The sequence below is a fragment of the Triturus cristatus genome, chromosome 6 (assembly GCF_964204655.1).
Source record: "Triturus cristatus chromosome 6, aTriCri1.1, whole genome shotgun sequence".
NCBI classification, from domain to species: domain Eukaryota; kingdom Metazoa; phylum Chordata; class Amphibia; order Caudata; family Salamandridae; genus Triturus; species Triturus cristatus.
This window is the reverse complement of record NC_140589.1, coordinates 612406853-612433769: the sequence shown is the minus strand read 5'-3', so window position 1 is coordinate 612433769 and position 26917 is coordinate 612406853. Positions and strand designations below refer to the sequence as shown.

At 43.0% G+C, this 26917-nt stretch overlaps 1 protein-coding gene across 3 annotated transcripts in view; it reads left to right on the top strand.

The window, feature by feature from the left end:
• Nucleotides 1–26917, top strand: part of GJB7 (gap junction protein beta 7) — a 116597-nt gene that overhangs the window by 29978 nt on the left and 59702 nt on the right. Inside the window, exon 1 of one of the 3 annotated variants that reach the window (XM_085611088.1) lies at nt 26400–26419. The exons of the other annotated variants lie outside the window; for them this stretch is intronic. The gene's annotated coding sequence lies outside the window, so the exon portion shown is untranslated. Of the gene's footprint in view, nt 1–26399; nt 26420–26917 lie in introns of those variants that run through there. 3 annotated transcript variants of the gene reach the window in all.

Genomic DNA, 26917 nt, shown 5'->3' with positions numbered 1-26917 from the left:
GTGAATCATAATCCAGGCGTTGCTAATTACCTACATTTCATGTGGTTATGGGCAAATCATTAATCTGCCTGTGCCTGACATTGCAATATGGGTTAAATGTAATGCAATGTGAAAATGAAACATAAAACCACAATTGATGTAGAGTGCCCCATTGCTACCGAGATAGCTTTGTGCTATATAATATACACAAGCATGCATACATACATACATACAGAAGTACATGTGACCTCTCCAGACCACACTGGTGCTCAGCACTTGGCCACAGACCCAGGAACGCTGTACAGGCTGAACGGCATGTATACTGGGGCAGGTTGGGGGTGCAATGCATACTCGCCAATAGGTGCTGAACGCTAGTCTTCCCATCTTATCTTCAGCCATCTTCTGCTGCTGTTGGGTTAGTTGTATGTTTAGATAAATGTGCCTCAGGTCCCCTTGGTTCCAGGACAGGCTTTCTACTTATGTTGGTCATTCACGCAGGTCTCAGTCAGCTGAGCATTGGTAAGTTCTGCTTTTAGCCAAAGCAGCTTCTCTTCTTTCAAGGCAATCGGGCTCTTCATCACTGCAGCAGTGGATTAGTAGAGAAGGACTTGTCTGTACTTAAACCTGATTCAAGCCAGGAGGCAAACAGCAGTAGAGTATGCTGTTCCTGCCAGTTGTCTCTCTCAACTGGTGCTGTAGCATTGTTTCAGGAAGCCCAAATGAGTGCTATATGCCAGTTCTAAATGACCCGTACTTCTTGGAAAACTGTGGCCGCTAGCAGGAAAAAGATGGTGTAGCAATTTCCAAAATCAACTCTCCAACAAACGAGAACAGGTAGAATATTTACAGGATGGTTTCTGGGTTTCTACACTAGAGAGGTGGGGAGGAGTGAAAGCCAGGACAATGTAGATTGGGAAGGCCTACACCAAACACCCAAAATGTAGCTCAGTATTAGCCGGGCAGAATAGGGCTTGTAACACAAAAGGTTTCACAGAGGGGCTGACTCGGCAGATATTAGACTGGCGAGGCAGAATGTGGATTTTCCAACCATCACACACAACATGAAGGTTCTGAGTCACAGGCTTTAATGCCACTAGATGCAAGTTGTCACTTCTCCAGGGAAAATGGCAGCCTAAAGGGCAATCCCTTTCAGTGAGGATACCACTCACTCAGCACAGATGCTCCCATGGACTTGTCACATAAAAAGTATCACACAGCTAACAGGAGTTACAGACCCTAACTGTTGGTGGACTGAATGTATTTTATGGAGTCAACATACTCTTCCCCTCGGCTCATAGGCAAAAAAATGACCTGTTCATCCGGTTAATTTATCAGCTATCACAACCGTCAGTCTCTCCATAGCCTGCTGTGGGAGCTGACCTCAACCTCCCCTAGGGGTGGGGGTATCTGTTATATGCATCCTCAGTCCAGTGAGCCCAGCAGTCTTCTGGTGGAGCAACAACAAGGTATGGAACACCTCCAATGATCTTGAAAATGTTGACACCACGGTGGATGCAAAAAAGATATTAGAAAACTTTAAAATGGCAGAAGGCAGACTTTTCCATACTGTGGAAAGACTAACATCCTAGCAGAGCCTGTTGCTCAGCCTGAACACTAATCTCAGCAAGAGCGTTTTTCCCCCACTACTTCCTGAGGAAAAGGGTTGCTCATCCCCCTTCCCTAGCTTGACCCTAGCCAGAATTTCTCCTCTTCTTTTTCCAAGGCAGGACATTTCTACTTGCACCACACCACCCATTCTCCACACCCATCACAGCTTTTTATGTCTCCACCACCCCAACATCCCTCAAGAATAATGTTATTCTCCACCCCCACTTCTGCCCTGACATAAATACAGTTTCTTGTACCACCAATCTCAACACACGTGCAGTCCTTAACCCGTCACCTCCTGTCAACCCACCCCCAATCCAGCCAATTGTTACTCTTCCAGACCTCTCACAGCCAGATTCCTTGCTGCATATTTCCCGACTGTGCAGGCAGACGGCTTTTTTGTGCCACTACTACCACATCCCCTCCCTATTCAGTATGTGGTTCCTTCTGCCTTCAGCACCCCACTCTCCTTAGCCCAGGAAGTTTGTTTTTAGTCACACCATCCCACCTTCTTCTCACTCTACTCTAGGAGAATGGAAACCTCTGCTCTTTCGAACATGTTGTGACTGCGCTGCATTTGCATATGTTTGGTTGAATATTAAAAGCACCATTTCAGCCACGAGTTTGCATAGTCCATGTCTGCAGAAAATGATTCCTTATAAAATATTAATAATAAAAAGAATAATTTGTCATGGTAAGTCTTTGGTATTGGCCTTACAACCACAGTTTTGGCATTTCATAGCAACTAACTGATATGTATTAGTATCCAATTTACAATCCATGGTCACAGCAAAACAGTTCTCCTCTTGTGAACAAAAATGTGTCACTTAATAACTTCATTTCATTGTGAACTGCCCTGCTGCTCTGATGTTACCTATATTCTCCCACGTTCTCTGTACATATTTCTGATGCCGAAGGGGTGAGGTGGGTAAACAAAATAAAAATAAAGCTGAAATGCAAATAAAAGTTGTCATGAAAAGAGTAAAATCTGCCAGAACACCTGCTCAGAAAAGAGCAGTTAAACTGTGTGGAATGTCTGTCAATCGAAGAGTAATAAGTAAACCATAATACATTAAAACATGAGAGTAAAAGCACTTGTTATATTTACTTTTAGTTAATAAAAAATTCTAAAGGGTGGCACTCGGTGTAAGACAGTAAATGGGAACTTTGGAGTAGCTGAAGCTGTTGGGGGAGTTCTGTCTTGCCAGGTGCGATCAACAATTGTTGGTCAAGAACCCTTTAATGTTCATGAATTCGTTCTTAGCTTTGTTGTTGAAGGCACATCAAAGGTTCTGGAGTCCTTTCTGCCACTGCAAAACCCAGTTTCACTGAATAGGGACCAAGATGGGCAATATAGCCATATTATAATACTCCGCATCAAAGGACCAGAACAGCACATTAGGTCGAGCTCTTCTTTGGCTTCCGTGTGTCTGAAAGGTATGTGCACACCATATTTACAGGTCAGGAAATATGTTTTGAATTTCAGTTATTTTCTTTCTTGCACTTAGCCAACATTGCGTGTTCGGAATCTTCGACTCTTGAAGAAGGAAACTCCAGCTTCACTCTTTGCTTGAGTCTGCAAAAGTATTTATTCAAAAGCTGTCTATCACAGGTAAAATGGAGCAGGGGGTTGCCCAACTTGTACTAATGAGTCCAACTCCACGAAGTGAGGTGAAATACACATGTGTAGCTAACAACGAGCAGGAGCAGGGTGAGCTCATGGGAGCGAGAGCAGAAGGCGCTTGAAAGTATCAACATACATTGACAGCCTCTACAGAAGCAGCATGTGTTTTTGAAAGGTTTTGCCTCAAGGGGCAGGGGTGTTTCATGTCTCAGATTGTAGCCTGGTACTGTTGCGAGCTACGATAGTGAAGTTGTTGGAAAGTTGGTTATTAGTAGGGGTAAGTAGGCACCTAACACTAGGAATAATGCCACCAACGTGTAATAGGGTCCAGTAAAGGTCTCAGTAAATTAACCCCTTGCTCAACCCTGGGTAGATGACAACCAGCAGTCAGGTCTAACTCAGGAGACAGGAGTGTAAAGTATTTAAAAACACCAATACAATAAGTAAGTAAGATACAACACACAGTAAAATTCCCACACCAATTTATAAAAATAAGAAATAATTTTATGAACAAATAGACACCAAACTGAAAAACATCCAAAGTAGGGAACCAGAGATATGTATTTTCAAAGATTGACCACTTTATAGTGCTTAAAAACCTACAGTGCCACTCTGAGACATCTGGTCGCGCTTGGGTCAAAATCTTGAGGCCGACTGCGATGAAACCCGTCGGATACAGTAAGCGGGGGACCCGGTCAAAACTTTACCTTCACCCTAAGAAACTTTTCTGGAGCTTTTTCTTCCAACATTGCTCGACCCTCCACAGCAGGACGTATTCGGAGAGGGTTTGCCGGCTTGACTTTCCACAAAGCCCTGGTCTAATCCTGGAAGTCTGGAGCTCTGGAGCTTTGAGCGGGACAAACCTGAAATCCTAGTTAAAGGTAGTCGGCTTGACGCTTGAGGTCGGGTCAGTCACCTCATGGAGCTTTACCACAAATGTTTTCCAAAGTTCTCCAAACTTCAGGAGGTGCTTCCTGAAGGTCGTTTTGTAGGTTCAAAGCATCCAAATCACCAATCCAAAGGCCTGAAATCTCCTAGATGATCTCTGGGATGTGTGAACTACAATTCCCACAATGAACCTGGCCTAATCCTTAAAAGTCCACTGGATGCAGACCCTATCCATATCACTAGAGGTAGGAGACAGGGGTGTCCACTCTCCCCATTGTTATACGCCTTGGTATCCAAACCCCTTGCTTGTGCGATGAGGGAATATCATAGCTATAGGGGCATACGCTTTCCGTCATACAATCTGATCATATCCACATATGCAGACAATACTTTATTATACGTCAGAAACCCAGATCAGAATCTCTCGATAGTGCTGCGTGAGGTCATTTTGTTTCTGACCAGGTCGGGTCTCAAAGTGAATTGGAATAAATCACTTATTTTTCCACTCATGGCAGAGACGACCCAATTTACACCAGATTACCCCTTAGGTTGGATGACAGACCCAATCAGGTACTTAGGAATCAAAGTGCATACCGACTCAGAGGTGGTCTTTAAAGAAAATTACGGTAAAGCAATCTCCAAACTGGAAGATGACATAGACAGATGGATACAGATGGATGCGGCTGCCCCTGTCCCTTGTGGGCAGAATTTCCATTATGAAAATGGTGGTTCTACCACGGTTTTTATTCCTATTCACTAACATTCCTATCGTCCTGCAGAGCTGTTTTTTTCGGGTGCTGACATCTCTGATGGTCGGTTAGCTTGTGCTGGGAAACACGCGAAAGTCAAGTGGGAAATACTTACACTCCCACACAGAATGGGCGGGATAGGAGCGCCTGACCTAGAGCTGTACCAACGCTTCTGTTTAAGCCTAATGACCGTAGAACAGGTATATTAGACTTGATTAATGCAACAACGCATGCTTGGTATAATCTTCTGAAATTAGAGGCTGGGGCGGTGCTTTACTCTCCTCTGACTCCGCTGGACTGGTGTCACTGGTTGCCCCCGTGTAAGGAAATAGGGGTGGTTTGTGCTGTGAAAGATATTAACATCCACTCGATAGGAGAGTTTTTTGACGAGGGTAAAGCAAAATCGTGGGATGAGGTGATACCGGAGGGTTGTACGCTAACTACATTAACCCAATTTCAATTCCACTGGGTCAGACATGCACTTAGGGACATACTGGGCCCAGAGCTTGAGGAGCCACCAGAGGTGGCGCTGCTCACATACGTGTCAAAGCTGCTTCGCCGATACGCATAGTTTCCAGAATCTATAACATAGCGCAAGGCTCTAGGGCTAACCACTATACTAAGGCACGACTCGCTTGGCAGACAGACCTGAATCGGGTGTTGGATGATGCTACATGGAAGTATTGTAGCGAAAACACTAAACGAATATCACTTAATGGGCGCCATAGGCTGATACACTTCAAGTTTCTAAATAGGGTATATTACACACCAGAGCGACTCCACAGGTATGGGTTACGGGCTTCTACGACATGTGAGCACTGTGGCGCAGACCCTGACAATTTCTATCATCTGTGTGGAAATATGGATTTTTCTGGTCAGTTATGTCCCCTATCTTGGACCCCAACGGTTCTATGTGCATGTTACAAGTACATATATGTTCCCTCCAGTTCCAGTTATGAAGGCGCAAATACATGTGCGTCCACCATTAACATGTCCTCTGTTGATCCGCCATGAATGGGCCGGATATTCCATTCCTAAGTACGAAAGGCCACCGCCTTTATATGGTTCACTTATGCCATTTTACAGTCCAGGCAAGTAGGCCCTGATTCTGTCATCAAGCTTTTCTTGCTTTCTGTCTCTGAAGCTCCAGTCCGAGCCTGCATCTGTGACCATGAACTTTGTCTCTTCCTCTGCGCGGCTCACGATGCCTGACATCAGCTTGCTGCCTGCCAAGAACTGTATTTCACCTTCGGAAATTATCTGTTCCGCTCCCTGCCCAATGCATTCCTGTCTAGTAGCTTAAGTAAACATTCTGCCGGCTATTGAGCAAAGGCCCGGCTTCCCTGTCTTTATACAAGTAATTCATAGTCCTGTTACTATGGAAGATTCCTGCCCTCGCATCTAGTGTAGACACTTAGACGCTTGTACACGCACTAACAGTCAGTATAGTCAGTATAGAATAAGATACTACTCCCAGAAGGCCTCTCTTTTGGATAACATAGTTCTTTAAACATAGGATGTTAGATATGATTTGGGATTAGGTTGACTTGACCCCCCAGACATCTGTCGCCACATGTAGAGCTAAATGTCAAGTCCCCTTCACCCCCTAGCTGCACGTCAATCACACGTCATGCTGCTGCGCGCGCATCTCTGCCAAGTATTTCTGCTGACATTACGAAATTCTTTCATGGAACCACCCCATTATGACATCATGCCTGATGACGTTCCTTTGTTACGCCCAATCACGCCCATTTTTGATTACGCATGAATAATGTTATCTTCCTTATCAATTGTTACGCCTCTCGCATTTGCTCCACTGTAATGCCTATTGTATAAAAGTGAATAATTATCAATAATGTATGTACTTCACTTCCTGAACCTCCGTGGTGATGGAACTTGGAGGCCACGATTTCGAAATCGTCCATTAGAATAAAGCCCATTCTGAACCTCTAATACCACGGATTCTGCCTCTTATTTATTGAGCTATTCTTATTATGTTCTGTATCAAATTAAGTCCCGGTAATTAAATTATTTACCACATAAATGGCGCCCGAACAGGGACACTTTCTCATCTCACGCGCCGGCGGTGCGTTGCAGGCCCGGTCTCCTGCCACAGCTGGACGGACAACAACGCGTACCAGCAGGATTTCCTGTATCTCCCTCCGGTCAAGCGGGGGCGACTGAGGCTGCGATCAACACCCAGACGAGGCGGTGAGAAGTGCGAAGTATCCCGACCAGAGCCTAGCTGAGAGAGCAAGATCCGAGGTATACAGAGGCCCACCAGGTTTCCGATGTCCTGAAGTGTCCGAAGTTGTCGAGTCAAGTCTTGTCGAGTCCAGTCCGGTCCAGTTCAGTTCAGTTCCGTTCCGAGGCCTTCCGTTCCGAGCTACCCGGTGAGTACCATTACTGGGGAGGCGTTCTGGCGTGCACATAAGTTGTGCCGGTCCAGACGGGTTTGGGTACACAAATCCGGTCTGCACTGTTCCAGCAGTGTATCTGTACTGTTTAGCAGTATATCTAGTATATCAAGTATATAAATTCAGAATAATTCAGTTAAATGCCGAGTATTATGTTTAGTGATTAAGTTTTCTTAGATCATCGTCATCATCATCGTTGCTCATTTAAATGTTAAATGTTAAATGTATTGATATGTCCTGCATATTGTGGTATGAATGATTGTTCATTATTGTGTTTTATTGTATTAAGTTTGTTCAAGATCAAGTATCAGATCAGTTCTCAATATGCCGCTCTTTTCGAAACTAAGACAGATCACAACTAGAAAAGGGGTACTCGAAGAAGCTGTTCCTATTCCTCCTAGGGACACTCCAGGGTACTTCATGTATCATAAACACGGCCTAGACGCTATATTATTTCTTGATCTATGGGTAGACTACACTAAGGAATTACCAGAAAGCCAGAGGTGGCCCGCAGCGGGGACCTGGGATGCAGAGTGCATCGTGAAAGTAGAGGAAGAATTATGGAAAAGGAAAGCCAGACAGTCACAGAAAGACGCCATTGAATTATGGCGTAAAGAATCGTATAGACGTACAGAAAAAGCACGTAGACAGGAAGAGAAGAGTAAAGAGAATTCAAATAAAGTTCAAGAAAATCTATTAATTGAAGAAGGTACACGAGTGAAATCAGAACAAATAGACAGACAAAGACATGCCCTTATGAAGGGTATGTATCCCCTTCTGGCCGAGGGATTACCTAAGGCTACTGCGGGGATACCAAAAGACTTGCCACCCCCATTATTTCCAATAAAGGTACATCCTAAGGGGCATCCTAGAACCGCAGAAGATGTTTTTCTTTCCTCATATTTAGATGACGCAGCTCCCGAGTATGCTAACCCCGCCCCACACAGACCGTCGGCCGGGGAGGTTCAACGCCAAGATCCTGTATCTGTATCCTTACAGCATCAAATCCTGACACAAGTTCCGGCAAGCACGTCCGTTTCCACATCTGTTCCTACAGCTACTTCTATAGCTGTGTCCACACCTATAGTTGCTGTATCGCGTTCTACGAATCCTTTCACGCCCGATACTCCAGACGGGGCTACCGGAGGCGCTACCAATATTTTTTCTACGCCACCCAGAATAAATAAACTTACCTTTCAAGAGTCAGCACACCCACGTACCCCCAAACTCATAAATTCCCGCACGCTTAAGGAACTTCTTATAGATTGTAGATATGACCCTGTGCCCGGCAAAGAGGACGAAATGATCCTGGCATCATTACGTATCAGACGAGCCGCGGTGTATTTAGGGAAGTTACCAGGAATGACTATGCATCTAGATAATATATATCATTTTGTCCAAACAGGGCGAGATTCTGAAAGTATTAACAGAGCTATGGAATACCAGAAAGTGGAGATACAGGGGGAACTGTTACGTTTCCTCATAAATTGTGTGATCAGAAATCAAGACCGACCGGGGGTAGACCCGGAAACAATGGAAACTCTTACCAGATGGAGCCAGAATATATCAGAAGGGAGACATGATAAGCAAAAATGTATAATAGCCATGAGCAGAAAGATCCGTAAAGAAATAGAACGCCTACACGAAGAAAGATTAGCGGTAGACCAGTTTGAACAAAACGAGGAGGAGGAAGGATCAGGACTGTCCACAGGACAGTCAGAAACCTTAGCCTATGTAGGTAGAGGAAGATCTTGTAATAGTACTAGATACTTTACTGACCCGATACGTCCGATATGTCCAGATAATAACAGGAATTTCCAAGCACCTATAATAAATATGAGGTCCCCCGAGCATTCGTTCCAAGCCGCTGACAAATTACTGCGAGAACGAAGGGGTTATCATTTTCTTGATTCTATGGATGAACAAGAATTAGCCAGGTCAGCCGTTCATTGGATTGACAGTCCCGGAAAGTATGAGGATGATACAGTAGCGCACACATTTTTGAATCTCACCCCAGATGAACAGCGTTTAGCTGGGATTTATATGATTCAACAACTTCTTATACAATATAAAAGCCAACATTCAGATCCTGGTCCCTTACCTGATATATTGACTGAATTACTCACGAATAGATGGAAAGGTTCAGGTACTAAGTTAATTAAGGAAATACTAGAATCCAGAAGGCAGTACATTCTTTTTGTATGTCCAGAACATGTTTCACTGCCCATCAAGGAAAGACCGATGTATTACATGGACAGACAGAATCCCTTACGAGAAGTACACCCAATAAAGGGCGAGGACAATCAGTTTAAACGTGTATATGTATATACGCCCATATCAAAAATAAAATTGTTAGAAATGAAGAAAGTGGTACCCAGTCATGACAAAGACCCAGCGGGTTTCCACCGAGAAATTAAAGACATGTTACTCATGGGAGAGTATACCTATCCCGACATTATGACAATATTAAAGGTATTAATGCCTGCTGGCATTTATGAAAAACTCAAGGAAAAAGAGTGGGAGGTAGGTGACCAAAAGATAGATTGGACAGCATTAGAAAATGAAGAAAAGGCCCGAGGTCCAGGTTCGGGGCTTGGGGACAAAACTAAAGCACTGCCAGGTTTACTAGTACAGGTACTGCCACGTTTATTAACCACGAAAAAGGAAGACTGGGGTGCAATCTCAGCCTGTAAACAAAAGCAAGATGAAGACACTAGTGATTTCTATGCCCGATTCGAAAAATGTTTTGGTATAAATAGTGGTATAAAAGCAAGTAGCGAGTCATACCCACATCTGTTTGTGACAAAATTAGTTGAAAATTCTTTGCCCCAAGTGAAGAATAGAGTATTAAAATTCGAGAGTACCTGGCAAGGTAATACCCCATCACAAATGTTACAAATGTTACAGTACCATTACAATAGAATTAGAGAGGAACAAGAACATGAACAAAGACGCATGAAAGACACGAAAATGAAAATGCTAGTCTCTCAGACAGTTCCAGCTGAAGGTCATAAAAAGGGTACGACACATTCCGGTGATTCAGCGGGACCTGTAAAAGGGACATGCAACTATTGTAAACAGCCAGGACATTACATACACGATTGCCCAGTCCTGAAGCGTAATATCGCCACAGGTATTACAAAAGAAAGACCACGGCCACCTAGACAGGATCAGAATGAACAAGGAGCACCGCAGCATGCACAGGCCATGCCAGCTCCACAACAGTCTATACAGTTTGTGCCAGCCGCACCAGCGTTGCCTGCTGCTGCCACACAAACCACGACACGACAGCTGTACCAGACCGCACAGTATGACTATCCTGATTATCAACGATATGCATGAACCAGCCTAGAGAGGGAAGTTGACTTACCCCTTATCGAGGTCCCTGTAGACCAAGAAGGACCTTATGTACATAGTGAATTATTAGGCCAAGATAGAAAATTTTTACTAGATACAGGGGCAAGTCGAACAACTATAAAACGTAGTGAAGTTCCAGGGGCACCCCTCTCAGGCTCACAGAATATTTCCCTTGGTTTTTCAGGAAAACCTATTGTTAATGAAGTATCACAGCCTCTTCCACTTACGATAGGACCCTTGACCAGAACTACAGATTTATTGCTTACTAAATCATGTCCAGAAAACTTGTTAGGTATAAAAACACTGAAAGCTTTAGGAGCCATAATATGTTGTTCTCCGGAAGGAGTAAGATTGTTTTTACGTGATTTCAAAGGTCACTATGTGTCTCGAGATATGGATTCCCGACTGCAGACTTTACCGACACATTTATGGGCACAAGGCCCTACAGATGTTGGTTGCATGAACATTACACCCTATCGAGTCACACTAAAGGCAGGAGTGGTACTACCACGAATGCGACAATACAAGTTACCCCCAGATGCTGTAATGGCTTTACTGCAAATCATTGACGAGCTTATTGGCCAGGGAGTGGTTGTGGAGACTGACTCCAATGTATGTAATTCACCGATAATTCCGATTCTTAAACGAACTGATCCGAAGGCTCCCCCAGTATATCGATTGGTTATTGATCTGCGCGAATTAAATAAATGTATTGTACCACAATACCCCGTAGTTCCAGACATCTCTTCATTACTGACAGCTATTGATTCCGAAGCAACATTTTTTACTGTAATTGATCTCAAGAACGCCTTTTTCAGCGTCCCAATAGATCCGGAAAGCCAATACTTGTTCGGATTTAGTTTAAATGGACGTAGCTTTAAATTCACACGCGCACCTCAAGGATTTACAGAAAGCCCCAGCATCTATAGCCAAGCACTGAAACGAGAACTTGACAGTATACACATGCCAGTCAACACTGCTCTGCTTCAATATGTCGATGATCTGCTGATCACCGCCCGAAGCGAACCTGAATGTGAAAAAGCATCACTGACGGTTTTACAATTTCTAGCCGAAAAGGGGCACAAGGTGTCCCCTTCTAAGCTGCAATTCTGTGTCCAGCGAGTTATTTACCTTGGTCACTCGCTGTCCAAGGAGGGAAGGCAGCTTACACCAGATCGTATCCAGCTAATTGCAAATATGCCAACACCCAAGACACAAAAGGAGGTGCGGGCTTTCATAGGCCTCACTTCATATTGTAGGCAGTGGATCCCTCAGTATGCATTTCTAGCAAAACCACTCATTCAATTAACAACACAGGAGGCAGCCACATCGACTGTCCTCCCTTGGATTCAGGAACACACACTAGCTTTTGAAAGCTTAAAGAAAGCTCTATGCCAAGCACCTGTTTTAGCAACACCATGTTACAGGAAACATTTTACACTCTTTGTTACAGAACGAGAAGGTACTGCCTTGTCAGTACTCACACAGGAACAAGCAGGATCACACAAACCGTGTGCTTATTTTTCTAGTACATTAGATCCCGTAGCTCAGGCTCTGCCTGCGTGCCTGAAATCAGTGGCAGCGACAGCTTTAGCAATCAGACAAAGCGATGCCATAGTGTTAGGACATCCATTGACAGTACAAGTACCACACGCAGTAGAGGTTCTTGTGAATCGAACGCAAACACAACACTTGACTATAGCGCGACTTACAGGTTACGAATTAACATTGTTTCAGCCACATATAGAAATCAAACGTTGTAACACATTGAATCCTGCCACACTTTTACCTGTAAATGGAACAGACCCACTAGCTCACGATTGTATTGATGTTATTACAATAACGACGAAACCCAGACAAGACTTGACAGATGTCCCATTGTCAGATCCAGACTTGACGTTGTATGTAGATGGTTCATGTATGAGAACAGGTACAGGAGAATTAGTGGCCGCTTATGCAGTCACAACAGACACTGAAATTATTGAAACCAAGTGTATAAATACCTTGTCCGCTCAAGCAGCAGAGCTCGTCGCTCTGACACAAGCCTGTATTCAAGCCACAAATAAAAGAGTCAACATATACACTGATTCACGTTATGCATTCGGAGTTGTACATGACTTCGGCGTGTTGTGGCGAGAGAGAGGTTATTTAACTTCTCATGGTACCCACATTCAGCACGGACCCCTCATTCATGCCTTATTAGATGCAATACATTTACCCAGTGCAATATCGATTATGAAATGCAAAGCTCATACGAAAATCACTGATATCATTTCTCAAGGCAATGATCTAGCTGACAGAACAGCTAAACAGACTGCTCAAACTCAAACATCCGATATGATAAAGACAATAGTCCAGACACCAACACATTGCATGATGGTTAAGGATCCCGCTCTTGATGTAATTGACATACAGACACATGCTACTCCAGACGAAATAGGGAAATGGACTGAATTAGGAGGGATCCAAACGGATCAAGGATGGATGACGAAGGAAAAATCTGTATGGTTCCTTCCTGATTCAATGGTCCAAGTCATTATTAACACTGTCCATAGTCCAGCGCATCTAGGAGAGAAAGCTATGCTAGACAGCATTCAACATATTTGGTTCAACAAACATTTACGAGCAGCAGCGAAACAAAAAGTTCGTACCTGTATGATCTGTTGTCAGTTCAACCCAGGAAAAAGCATCCCCGTAGAGCAGGGTGGATTTCAGCCTCCTGATCACCCTTTTGAAATCCTCCAGATGGATTACATCCAGATGGAACGATGTCGAGGATTCAAATATGTTCTCGTAGTTGTTTGTGCTCTTTCCCGTTGGACCGAAGCGTACCCGGTTTCAGATTACACTGCCCCGACTACTGCCAAACAGTTAGTTCGAGAATTCTTCCCACGGTACGGTTTACCACGTGCTGTCTACTCAGATAACGGCCAGCCGTTCTCATCCGAACTAATGAAACACGTTTCACTTTTGTTAGGATATCAGTGGAAGTTTCATTGTGTCCGACACCCCGAGGCAGCAGGTCTCGTGGAACGACATAATCAAACTTTGAAAATCAGATTGTCCAAAATATGCAGGGAGAAAGGTGTCGACTGGGTAGTAGCATTACCAGTTGCACTCTTTTACATGAGAATGGTAGCACACTCTCGAACAGGGCTATCCCCGTATGAGGTGATCTTTGGCAGACCACCAAATATGTGGGGGACGCCTATACCACGTAAAATAACTGATATTGACTGTAATATGCTGACAGATTATTTGGCTTCCTTGATGTCTGCACTACAATCTTGTCGTTCACAGGTAGCTGCAGCTTTTCCTGACAACACTGAGGTGAAACCCCATGACGTAATTCCAGGGGATCTCGTTTTAGTGAGGAACTTTGATCGAAAGACTCAGCTGGATCCTAGGTGGAGGTCGCCTCAATTGGTCTTGCTCACCACAAGGACAGCCGTGAAGATCGAAGGCAGAAAAGGCTGGGTACATTCAAGTCATATCAAGAAATTTTATGGACTACCGTCGGATATAAAAACTACACCTCGTGTGTCCTCACCCATTGACTCAAAACTTCCTTTGGTTGACTCAAGTAGTCAAGAACATTATAAACTAAAACTCAGATCTAATCAGTCGGGAAATTTGATTGTTTAAGTCCTCTCCAAGGTGAAGCGGTTGAATTTGTCTCCGACATGTATCCCTTAGATCAGAATAGAGAAATAACCCGAAAAATGTTGAAACGACATGCATACTGTAAATCACTGCGTAGTCATTGCACAGTGACGTTATCAATTTTGTTTTTCTTAAGTCTTTTAATAATTATTGCAAGTATATTTTTGCACATATATTATCCTATTTCTAGACATGTTTATAATGTTACTGCTGAACATTCTTTTAGTGAATTACCTCCGCATGAATTGTCATACAGATTTGCGCTGCGCAATAACACTTTTATTAGTATGTTACATCATTCCCATCAGGTTAGCAATGCTACAAATTGTTGGATATGTGGCCGACTCCCTCCCTATCAGAACTATAAAGGAATTCTACCTCTTTTTCCATACCCGTTCACACACAACGGCTCCTGTGGAGCATGGTTTAGTTTAATTAATTCCCTAGATTCAAATTCTGCAGTTTATCAAGACAACTGGGTATGGGGAAATCTGAACTTAGTTTTACTTAAAGTCTGCCACCCCAACAAGGAGGGACTTCCCAAAAGAACAGGAACTGATTTCGAAAATGAAGTATATGGATTAGGTAATTTTACGCTTAATCTCTTGATCTTGAATGTCGAATCCGAAGTCACTCCAAGTTTGCCCGCCATGCCAGTATTTCAAGTAAAAGGTGAATTATGTGTAAGAAAGAATGGATCCATACATATGGGCCATAGTAGATGCACCACTGTAATAGAATTCAGTGATCAAGGCAAGTCGACATTCAGAGCTTCCCGCCATTCCTATTTTATATGTGGTCAGACAGCATATGTACGTTTGCCTCTAGATTGGGATGGTACCTGCTACATTGGATTCCTTTTACCACCTGTTTTTCTAGCTCCTCCTGATTATCACAGAAATACTCATTTAGTACACAATAGAGAAAGGAGAGATCTCCCAATAGTCGATTACACTGAAACAGCATGGGAAAAATACACAGATTTCAATAAAGGTCTCTTTCCCTATATAGGTACCGTTACTAATAGTAAACTGATACGTAGATTGACTAGAACCCTTGAAGCAGTAGTGAACGAAACTATTTCCGCCTTAGGCAATTTAACAGAAGAGCAGTCTGCTATGCGGATTGTTGTGCTTCAAAATCGTCTTGTCCTTGACGTCATCCTGGCCGATAGGGGCGGAGCTTGTAGGGTCATCGGATCAAGCTGTTGCATTTTCATACCAGAAAATTCGCCATCTGTATATAAAGCTATAACCCGCCTTCATAAGATTGTGAGCCAGATACACCAGAATCCAGGCACCTGGACTTGGTCCGGTTGGTTTTGGAGCGTGTTATCAGCCTGGGGATGGAGAGTTCTATCCTTCCTAGGTATTGGCCTTCTCATACTATTCAGTTGCTGCTTATGCCTGCAATGTGGACCAGCGATTTGTGGTCTGTGTGCCACATCGTGCATTCCACATCAAGATTTTCATTCAAGATCCCGGAAGAAGAAAGAAGAACAAATGATGTTATATGAACAGATCAATGGATTAATGAAGATTGATATCTCTTGACGGGCAAGTAGGGGACACGGAGGGAATGTGGAAATATGGATTTTTCTGGTCAGTTATGTCCCCTATCTTGGACCCCAACGGTTCTATGTGCATGTTACAAGTACATATATGTTCCCTCCAGTTCCAGTTATGAAGGCGCAAATACATGTGCGTCCACCATTAACATGTCCTCTGTTGATCCGCCATGAATGGGCCGGATATTCCATTCCTAAGTACGAAAGGCCACCGCCTTTATATGGTTCACTTATGCCATTTTACAGTCCAGGCAAGTAGGCCCTGATTCTGTCATCAAGCTTTTCTTGCTTTCTGTCTCTGAAGCTCCAGTCCGAGCCTGCATCTGTGACCATGAACTTTGTCTCATCCTCTGCGCGGCTCACGATGCCTGACATCAGCTTGCTGCCTGCCAAGAACTGTATTTCACCTTCGGAAATTATCTGTTCCGCTCCCTGCCCAATGCATTCCTGTCTAGTAGCTTAAGTAAACATTCTGCCGGCTATTGAGCAAAGGCCCGGCTTCCCTGTCTTTATACAAGTAATTCATAGTCCTGTTACTATGGAAGATTCCTGCCCTCGCATCTAGTGTAGACACTTAGACGCTTGTACACGCACTAACAGTCAGTATAGTCAGTATAGAATAAGATACTACTCCCAGAAGGCCTCTCTTTTGGATAACATAGTTCTTTAAACATAGGATGTTAGATATGATTTGGGATTAGGTTGACTTGACCCCCCAGACATCTGTCGCCACATGTAGAGCTAAATGTCAAGTCCCCTTCACCCCCTAGCTGCACGTCAATCACACGTCATGCTGCTGCGCGCGCATCTCTGCCAAGTATTTCTGCTGACATTACGAAATTCTTTCATGGAACCACCCCATTATGACATCATGCCTGATGACGTTCCTTTGTTACGCCCAATCACGCCCATTTTTGATTACGCATGAATAATGTTATCTTCCTTATCAATTGTTACGCCTCTCGCATTTGCTCCACTGTAATGCCTATTGTATAAAAGTGAATAATTATCAATAATGTATGTACTTCACTTCCTGAACCTCCGTGGTGATGGAACTTGGAGGCCACGATTTCGAAATCGTCCATTAGAATAAAGCCCATTCTGAACCTCTAATACCACGGATTCTGCCTCTTATTTATTGAGCTATTCTTATTATGTTCTGTATCAAATTAAGTCCCGGTAATTAAATTATTTACCACATCTGGCTTGGTTATGCCCTAGGCGTAATCACTGACACTACACTTGACCCGGACCCTGCACTGGCCCTGTTGGGCTACTCCAAACATTTACCTAAGGAGATCAGACGTCTGATAGATATGGGGCTTCTTATGGCCAGACGTAGGGTCGTGATTTGTTGGTCTCGCGGACCGACTCCCACCTTGTCGGGCTGGACCCACGACATGACCTACGGCAGCATGCAGACTGAACACTATAGCGAATTATTACCCCCCGCAATAGACCTAAAAATATCTGGGGACTCTAACAGGCTTACTTGACTACTCAGACAAATAACACACAGCAGACTGATTCCCCCGTAGCATAGTGCAGGTGGTGACACTACAAGATGTGGGGCTAGAAGTTGTATGGAGGGAGGGACCACGGCTGTTGGTCCTTTGGATAGGTATTGGACTTACTACTAAATGTTTGGTTAATGTACCACTGCACTGCAATGTCATGATTATGGATGTGTACTGGTTAGTGATTATGCGGAGATGGTGGACTAAGGGTTACAAGTGCTGTCTTACTGTGCTGATTTCTGGGTACTTTAACTGAAACAACAAGTATGCTATGTCTCTGTCTCGATTTTTGTTTGAAATAAAATAATAAATAAATAAATAAATAAAAAGAAAAGTCCACAGGATGCACTCCAGGATTGGGACTCTTGGTGGAGGTGATGCAGGTGGGCTCTGTTAACTTATAGCTGGCAGGGAATCCACTTCTTAATCCTTTGTAAAGCAAGGCACAGTCCCCACGGCTGTAGTATCAGATTGTGCAGCAGGCACAGTCATTCAGAGTACAGGCCTATAGATGCAGATCCAGATTCCAGAAGGACAGTTCTACTCCTTGTAGTTCCAGGCTGCAGATCTGAGAGACTAGGCAGCCCTCACATATTTATTCAGTGTTCTGGGGCGACAAGCAGGGGGGCGCCTCTGTCCATTGAGCTGCTAAGTGTCACCCAAAAGCATGACAACTTCCGCCAAAGTGTGGTATCTTCTTGTTCCACAAAGCACCACACTTCCAAAATCCAACATGGATGAATTCGCTCCAGAGGAGTAAGAGCTAGCTAAACCAACCCACAGTGTGGCTCATTTCCATTAGCTCGCCTAACCCGGATCTCTGCACATTCCTGTCCTAAACCTGCCATCTGGCTGGGGCACAGGATGTGGGGAGGTATGCCTGGCATTCCTTACTGACCAGCCCTCTGCAGGACCCATCATCCTCAGCTTCTGAGCTCTTTCCATCAGATAGGCAACGTATCATCTAATCAAAGCAGCCTGGCTAAGCATGTTAAGGCTCACCAACCAGCAGAGACAACTAGAAAGCTGGATTTGGGTTGAAAGAAGGGAAAGTTCCATACATTCTCTTCTGTACTAGTTATGATAAATTTAACAGTGCGAGTTATTGCATTTATCAACACTAATCTTTTAGGTCCTTGAATGATATATTGGCTCCTTTTCTAGCAATATTTATAACTCAATCAAATATTGCAATGTTAGCCTATGGAGCGAAGTATCTACAATAGGCAAAAATGGAATGGGCAGTTTTTCCCTCAACAGGGCATATAAAACTTCTTTTAGAAGGCCCCTGCTTGTTGTTTCATGACCCTCACCCCTGGGACACAAAGAGGGCACTATGGGGGTATCCGATGTGTAAAAATAAGGTTGATTATCACTTTTAAAGTGCCCATACCACCAAAGTTGAGCTTGCAAACAATGTTACTTTTAAAGACAGGCTGCAAGGCATTACTGCCTTTAAAAGGACAGCAGGCACACAGCAGCGCACGCATGCAAGTGCAGGAAATCGGCTGGGCCTCTAAATCTCCATGCTCCATTATGTACTAGGGACTAATAAGTAGATCGTACCCCCTGACCCTATTATCTACTAGGGACTTATAGGGTCTGTCATTGCCAATTGTACGTGCAGCCTGTTACATTTACCTTTTTACACATAGTATCAGCCCTGGGCCTGGTTAGCAGAGCCCAGGATACAATCAGAGACAGTTACCACCAGTATCAATCAGCAAAAAATAGGGGTAAACAGGGCATAATGATGACTTTCTAATAGAAGTGTTAAATAAGACAATTTTTATTAATCTGACAATCTGTTTCATTCAAAGCCCTACTCCAGCCATGTTATTTTATGCTTGCATTTTGAATCCTAACACATTAAAAGAACATATATAATCTAAAAAGATAATCCCTAAACAAGTGTTTTCTGTATGCAATATGTTTATGAAGAAAATAATTTAATGTGTAATGTTTCAGTGTACATTTGAGATGTAAAACAGTCCATTGTGCATTGCTATGAATGCACTTCATAGGAGGTAGAATAATACATTAAACTGCCAATAGAACGCCGTGAGGCAGAAGTACACCCCTAAGTGGAACCAAAAGCCTACTCTATGTATATTTTAAAGAGATGGTAACCACAGGCAGCTGTGCTGTCAAGCCAGAATTAACAATATGTTAATTTTCAAGTCATCTGTTAGGAGTACATGAAGAAATGAAACCTCAAGTTGTTATATTCAAACCTGCAAGAGCCAAAGCGCCTTAGTAAGGGAAGTAGAGTTGCCTACACCTGTTTCCTTAAAAGTACAGATCAGTTTAACATTTGGAATATCCCCTTGTCCTCAAAGCGCGCTACTCACCTGTGAGGGTCTCAAGGCGTTGCGGGGGGGGGGGAGGGGTAGGTAGCTCCGACTCAGTCGAAGAGCAAGGCCTTGAGGTCCTTCCTGAAAATGTGCAGGTTAGGGGAGCGCCTGTTGCATGACTGGGAGCTCGTTCCAGGTTTTGGCTGCAATGTAGGAGAAGGCCCTTCCTCCTGTTCTCCTCCTGTTCTGCTTGTCTTTACCAATGAGTGCTTATCTGTGTCATACATGGGTGAGCAAGATGGTGCAGTTATAAAGAGTGTGCAGAGTGTTGGAAGAGTAAAAGCCCCTAGTCATTACGGGCAACTCAAGGCGCTGGCAACAGACTAAGACTAAGGACAATGTTATGAGCTGGCCTTTATTTCTGGTGTGGCCGGTAAGAACAGTAACAAGCCCCATCGTATTTAAAAGATCTACAGTAGGTCGGAAGACACACAGTTTTTCATTGGGAGAATGAATGCAGATGCTGAATGCTGCTGATGTGGCTGGGTAAAAAAAAGGGAAATAAAAAGATAAAAAGGATATGGTATTTCCAATTCTGTTGGCTATTTTTTTATTCTGAGGGGACCTTCAATTTTCTCTTCATAATCACTGGTAACTCTCACCAACCACATTTACTGATAAACGTGGTATTGGTAACTCCAGAGAGAGAGAGTTAGTGGACAGGTAACACTAATATAGTTAATAGGTAGCCCATACTTAAGTGCTGTGATTCCTGGAGTATGCATTTTACAATCCCAAGAGGTATCCTTGAACCAAAATACGGTTACTGCAAGTTATTCTGCTTGCAACTGGCAATAACTTGTTTGTCTATTATTTTTGGGCCGAAAACCAAATATAGATCCTTATTTTAAGGTAATTAATGCAACCTTATTTGGACCCACTGGGGAAAATATTGAAGTTAAGAATCAGTGGAGCTGGCAAATTTTCAAAACGGATGTGATTAAGAACTCAAGACGATTAGCAGTGGTAATGTGAGAGATCCTTGTTTTACATTGTATACCTCCTCTAGCTGATGATGCCCTATTCCACCCTGTATTAATGTTGTATATGGAGATGTATCAAGCAACTAGTTAAATTAAAAAAAATACAAAAATGTATCCTTTGCCACTGCTATTTACAACCTGCTTGAAGGAGGTGAGAAATGGGATTGCTACATTGCTGTAGGTTGAGGGGTGCTGGGCGGTAAGATGGGCTCAGGAAAATGGAGGCTGTTGCTGGACTAGGTGGAGTATTGCATGCACCCCATAGAGTAGCAGGTATCCAGCAGGAACAGTCGGTGTTTATGCGTACTAGCACTGCTTCCAGTTTTGCCAGATATGCAGTTTGGCTAATAAATCTGGGTCCAGTGTTCTGATACGCAGGACTACTGTGTGCATTTAAATTCAACCAGGTAATCCCCACAGGGCACCTCGTAATCGCCTGTACTTCTATCCACTGTGGAGACACTGCTCCGGGCGACTTGCAAGGTGGACCCTAGTACGTAAACTGCCATCTATAGGCATTAACATAATATAGTGCAATGCAAAATTATGGGGGCAAAACACATCGTATCATAACAAAAAATACAACATAATGTATTGCAAAGCTACGCATTACATAAAATATCATGACAGGAGGATGGATATGGAATGGAACAGATTGTCAGATTTCGAATGACTTCTTCTCTGGCTCCCATTAGCTCACCTGTGCACATACTTCCTGTAGAAACTTCTGTAGTAAGCTGTCCCTGTGTGCTTCACCTCACTTCGTGAAGCTTGACTCCTTAGGAGGTTGGGGAATCTCCTGTTCCATTATTCCTGTGATACACAACTTTTTAACAAATACCTTTTCAGACTCAAAAAGTGAAGCTCCTTCAAGAGTTGAAGACAGGGAACATGTAATGTTAGCTAAGTGAAAAAATGAAAATAACTGAAATTCAAAACTTATTTCCCGACCCATAAATATTGTGCGCATATCTCCCAAAACCATGTAAGATAAATAGGAACTCAACCAAAATGAAGTGGAGTATTATACATAGGATGTATTTCCCTGTTAACACCTATTCAGTAAAACTGGGTTGTAAAAGGGCCGAAAAGATTCCAGATCCTTTTATATGTCTTCAAGAGCATAGCAAAGAATAAAATAATGAACATTAAGTGGTTCTTGCCCAACAAATGTTGATCCCAACTGACAAGATAGAACCCTCAGCAGCTTCCGGTACCCCGAAATTCCAATTTTCTGTCTTACACCCAGTGCCACATATTAGCATTTTATAGTAACTAAAAGCAAATATAACGTGCTTTTGCTCATATGGTTTTATGTGTTATGATTTACTTATAACTGTACGATTTACAGATATTCTACTCACATTCACTACTCTTTTGTGAGCAGGTATTCTAGTAGGTTTCTTTCATTTTAAGGTATCCTTTATTTGCACTCTAGATTATTGTTTATTAGTTTGCTTACTGCAACCATCCACATCAGAAATCTGTACAGAGGACGAGAGAGAATGCTGGTAACATCAAAGCAACAGGGCAGTTGACAATGAAATAGAATTATTGAGTGACACATTTTTGTCCACATGTCAGAGATGGGGTTAGGTCCAAGTATAGCAAAGTCTCCCAAGCTAATCATTACTCCAAGTCTGTTTGAGACCCCAACCATACTTACCACTTAATCTACATTGACTAAGGCTATCTGGCATCATGTGATATGACCTGGGATGCCTACCCATTAAAAAATTTTGAAACTTCCACAAGGTACTTATTCAATCCCATGGCTGATTATGGTCTCTTGCAGTCCAAAAACTAAACACCAGCCCCTGACTTGAGGAGACCCCTTCACTTGTAGGAGTCAAAACGTGTCGATACGTCCCAATCAAGGAATTCAGGACCACAAACAGCATTACCCCGGCCACATAACAATACTGTGTATTTCATGTGGAGTGGCCATAACTGATACTTACCGAGTGGCCATAACTGATACTCACCATGCCCTTATATTTGATTATATCATCCTGACAGCAGGTCCCTGTAATCGATTTGACTACTGCAGTCCTATGAGAATGGCTAAAGTTTGGACTGGTGTCTCAAATAAACTGAGCAGGTAGCACAACATGTATTTCTTGACTCCTGGATTGCAAAAACTATGAAACAGTATCTTTGAAGCCACCTTTCTGCTATTTGTGATATATTATTTGCTGCTGCACTACAACACTCACTGTCACCAAGGACACTGGTGAAAGTTTTTCTCTGCACTCATTACTACTTAAGTGAAAGTTTTTAATCAAATCGAAGTGCTGATAATGTTTTTGTGATATAACTAAATAACAGTTTATCCCTGTATGCATTTGTAGTAATGAAAGACAAATAGATGAGGTGTCGTTTGCAGATGTATTCAGTCTTAGATACCGGTATGTAAATCCACAGAGAACAGACCCACCAGGACCAGCCTGCGTGCTCCTCAGCTCATACACCAACTGCCACACCTCACCTCACAGGCACACAAACATTCCATTCACCATCACCACACAGCACATTCACAGTTGCTGAGCAGCTAGGGACAAAGCTACAGGGAAGATGCATAAATATATATACAAGACATACCATATCCTCCCCCTGTATACAGCACAAAAAAATAATTAGACTGCAAGTGGGAATAAAGCATTTACATGTAGAAACATGTCGAAAAATGTCATCGAACTATATGAATACAAGATGGAATAAAGCATTACTTGGAGAATCATGGAAATCGAAAACAGGGAAGATGCATAGATAAATATACGAGAAATATTACACATCCACTCTCACTATAAAACACAAAAAATATATAGACAGAAAACTGGTTAAACAGCATTATCTTTAACATCACACGTTGCTAGACAGCAGACTGAGGTAGAACGCTATCAGCCCCACAAGAGAATACTAAACAAAAACAATACTGCACCTATTATAACCACCAACCACACCAACTGGCCAGAAAAGCAGGACCGGAGGCACAACACAACAATGCACACTAAACAGTATGTAGCAAACTCTTACATACACAAGAAGAAAAAAAACCTACCAGACAAATATTAAATCAAAGAACACTTGAACAAAAAGCAAAGTATGTAACGGGTGAGATACACCCTACCAAACATCCCCAACAAAGGGCATATAATGTAACATGTAGCAACAGGTGAAAACCACCCCCAACCATCATCCCTCATGTAAGGGTATCAAGCGAAATGTGTAGAAATGGGGGACTTACACCCCATCCAAGTCATCCTTCATGTAAGGGGATGTAACGTAAAGTGTAGTGATGGGTGACTTGCAACCCACTCAGACATCCCTCTAGAAAGGGCATGTAGCATACAAAGTAGATATGGGTGACATCCTCCCTTATGACCATTTCTTCTGTAAGGGCAGTAGCATGCAATGTAGATATGGGTGACTTCCACCCATATAACCATCCCTCATGTAAGGGACTATAACATATACTGTAGAAATGGGTGACTTCCACCCAAATAACAATCTCTCATGTAAGGGGCATGTATTGTACAATGTTGAAATTAATGACATCCACCCACCCTGTAATCCCTCTTATAAAGGCAAGTAGTAAAAAATGTAAAATGTAGCAATCCAACATGACAGTATTTTAAGTGGCAACACTTAGAACCTTGGATACCAGTAAGAAAATGTCACCACAGCACTTCAATAGCGAAACCAACGTGAAGCAAACTTGCATTGTAAGTAACCTACCACAGCAGAACCAAAGTGAAGGGACTCATGCACAGGAAAACTCAAAATCAGCAAACTGCCTTGCACTCTCTTAAATAATGCACCAGAGCAAAATCACACACACAGGAAATAAGCAGTCAAGAACACATGATATGATAAGCATACTGCTGACTATAAGAGTAGTATGTGACTTCCTGTACTTCATTAAGTGTAGTGAGCATCCTGGAAATGAAAACATACATTTGAAATGAAGATATACTAATTGAAATGAAGAAAACAGCATCATGGAAGTAAACTTAGAACATAAGATATGATCACTGGGTCACTGGTGAGATATGTCTCACCTCAAACTGCATGTACCTTCAGTCAACAAACAGGCTGCATAGCCCGACCATATGCCAAATGTATTAACATTTCTAAACACCGAACACTGAGAGCCTGTAATTGGGTTGTTATGTAGCACTGTTGTGCGGTGTCTGGTACTCCGTGGAACTTGAAGAACATATAATGTTGTGACTAGCCAAACATAGTCAAGATCCAGACACAGCCCACTTGGAGCCTATCGTAGTGCTCAAATGTCACAGTTTAAAAAAAATCTGAGAGAACCTTCTCCATAACAGACTGCATAAAGATTTGTCAACTCAACGTTACCCTATTTGAAGGCGGTCCACTTGCCTTTTAGGTATGGCCAAATGGGAAGACTTCCGATGGACAGACAGTCTTTTGAGTATGAGATGGGACACGCTGGGCACCATTCGACAAACACAAAATCCTCTGTGGGGGAAGCACCCGCCCACTACTATGAGGCTCGTATGCCACAGGAACACGCTTTGCATCACCACCAGCTGGTTGGCAGTCTATTCTTGGCAACGCCGGTAGTGCAACTTTGGTTCTCCCTGCCATATCGGTCCACCGATGAGACCTAAGGGACACCATGCTCGCAAAGGGAAAAAAATTGTAAAACATTGTGCCATGTATTCGTGAATGGCACCCGGTGGCTCCTGGTGCATGTGTGCCCCAAACCTCCTAGCATAGCACACATTTCTGGAACAGCAACAGAGATGTCACTTGTCGTCCCGCTCCATTTTCTTGCGCCCCCCATGGCAACAGTTAGTGGACACGCGCTGAGGCTCCACAGTCCTTCTCATGCCACCATGGTAACAGTAATGCGCGCGCAACTGTTGGCATCCTCGCGGGTATTTTGAATCAGGTAAGCCTAGCACATACCTCGCGATGCAGTAACAATGCTTTTTCAAGTTCATACAGCCATGTACTCTCAGTTAACTCAAGCAAACATTGTAAAATCCTTGCGCAGGATTTTACTATGTGGTTTAGCTGTAGGTGCCCAACATCCTAAAAAGACAATAAATTCTCCTTAATCCACTGTTCTTCTGCCTGATGATTATTGTAAAATCCAAGCAATGTATACCAACGTGCAGGCAGAGAGTTGTACCATGAGACAGAATATTTTTTTCTTGCCAGCTTAATCAAGCTTCTTAAGAAAACATCACAACTTGGCTGGTCACGCACAGTACTTTGAAAGTCGTTTCCACACACATGAGAACCCAACCATATAAACAAAAGCACGCCCTGGCTGGGGCCATCCGGTGTGAAGGACACTGGTGGGGCTGCAGGGCGTTCTGATGTTTGTTGAAGGCTCCTTAATCTTCCTTACGTAGTTTCTTATGGGTAGTTCCTTGAATAGATACTTCACACTGCTTTACACTCGTAGTTTCTGTAGATCTTGCTCCAAATTGTTGCAAAAATGTAGTAATGAAAGCCATATAGTCGAGGTGTAGTTTGTAGATTTATTCAGTCTTAAATACAGGTATGTAAATCCATAGAGAGCAGCCCCACCAAGAGTAGCCTGCCTGCTCTCAACCCATACTCCAACTGCCACACCTCACAGGTACACAAACATTCCATTCATCATTGCCACTCCAACATTCCACGCAGCACATTCACACTGGCTGAGCAGCAAGGGACAAAGCTACAGGTGAGATGCATAAAATCATAGACAAAATATAAGTGTTTTTTTTAATTTTCAGAATATGAACTAAATAACTTTTATTTGATTTTTTCTTTGTGAATCTTTTTCACTTGATACAAAGGATTTATGTACATTGTATGTATAACTGTGATGTAACGGCCCAGCTTTCTTTCGTGTTGACATTTTTGTTCACAGCCACAAGAGGACTACTGTTTTGCTGTGAACATGGGTTCTAAGTTGGATAATACTGACACCAGTTATTAACCTCATTATGAAATACTAGACTGTGGTTGCAAGCACTATACCAAAGACTTATCATGATGAATTATTATTTTTAATATTAATACTATATGAGCAATCCTTTTCTGTAAGCCATGCACACATGGACTATGCAAACCCATGGCTGGAACTGTGTTTTCAATATTTAACCAAACACATGCAAATACAGAGCAGTCAAAACAGAGATTTCCATTCTCCTTGAGTAGGATGAGAAAATCTCTTTCT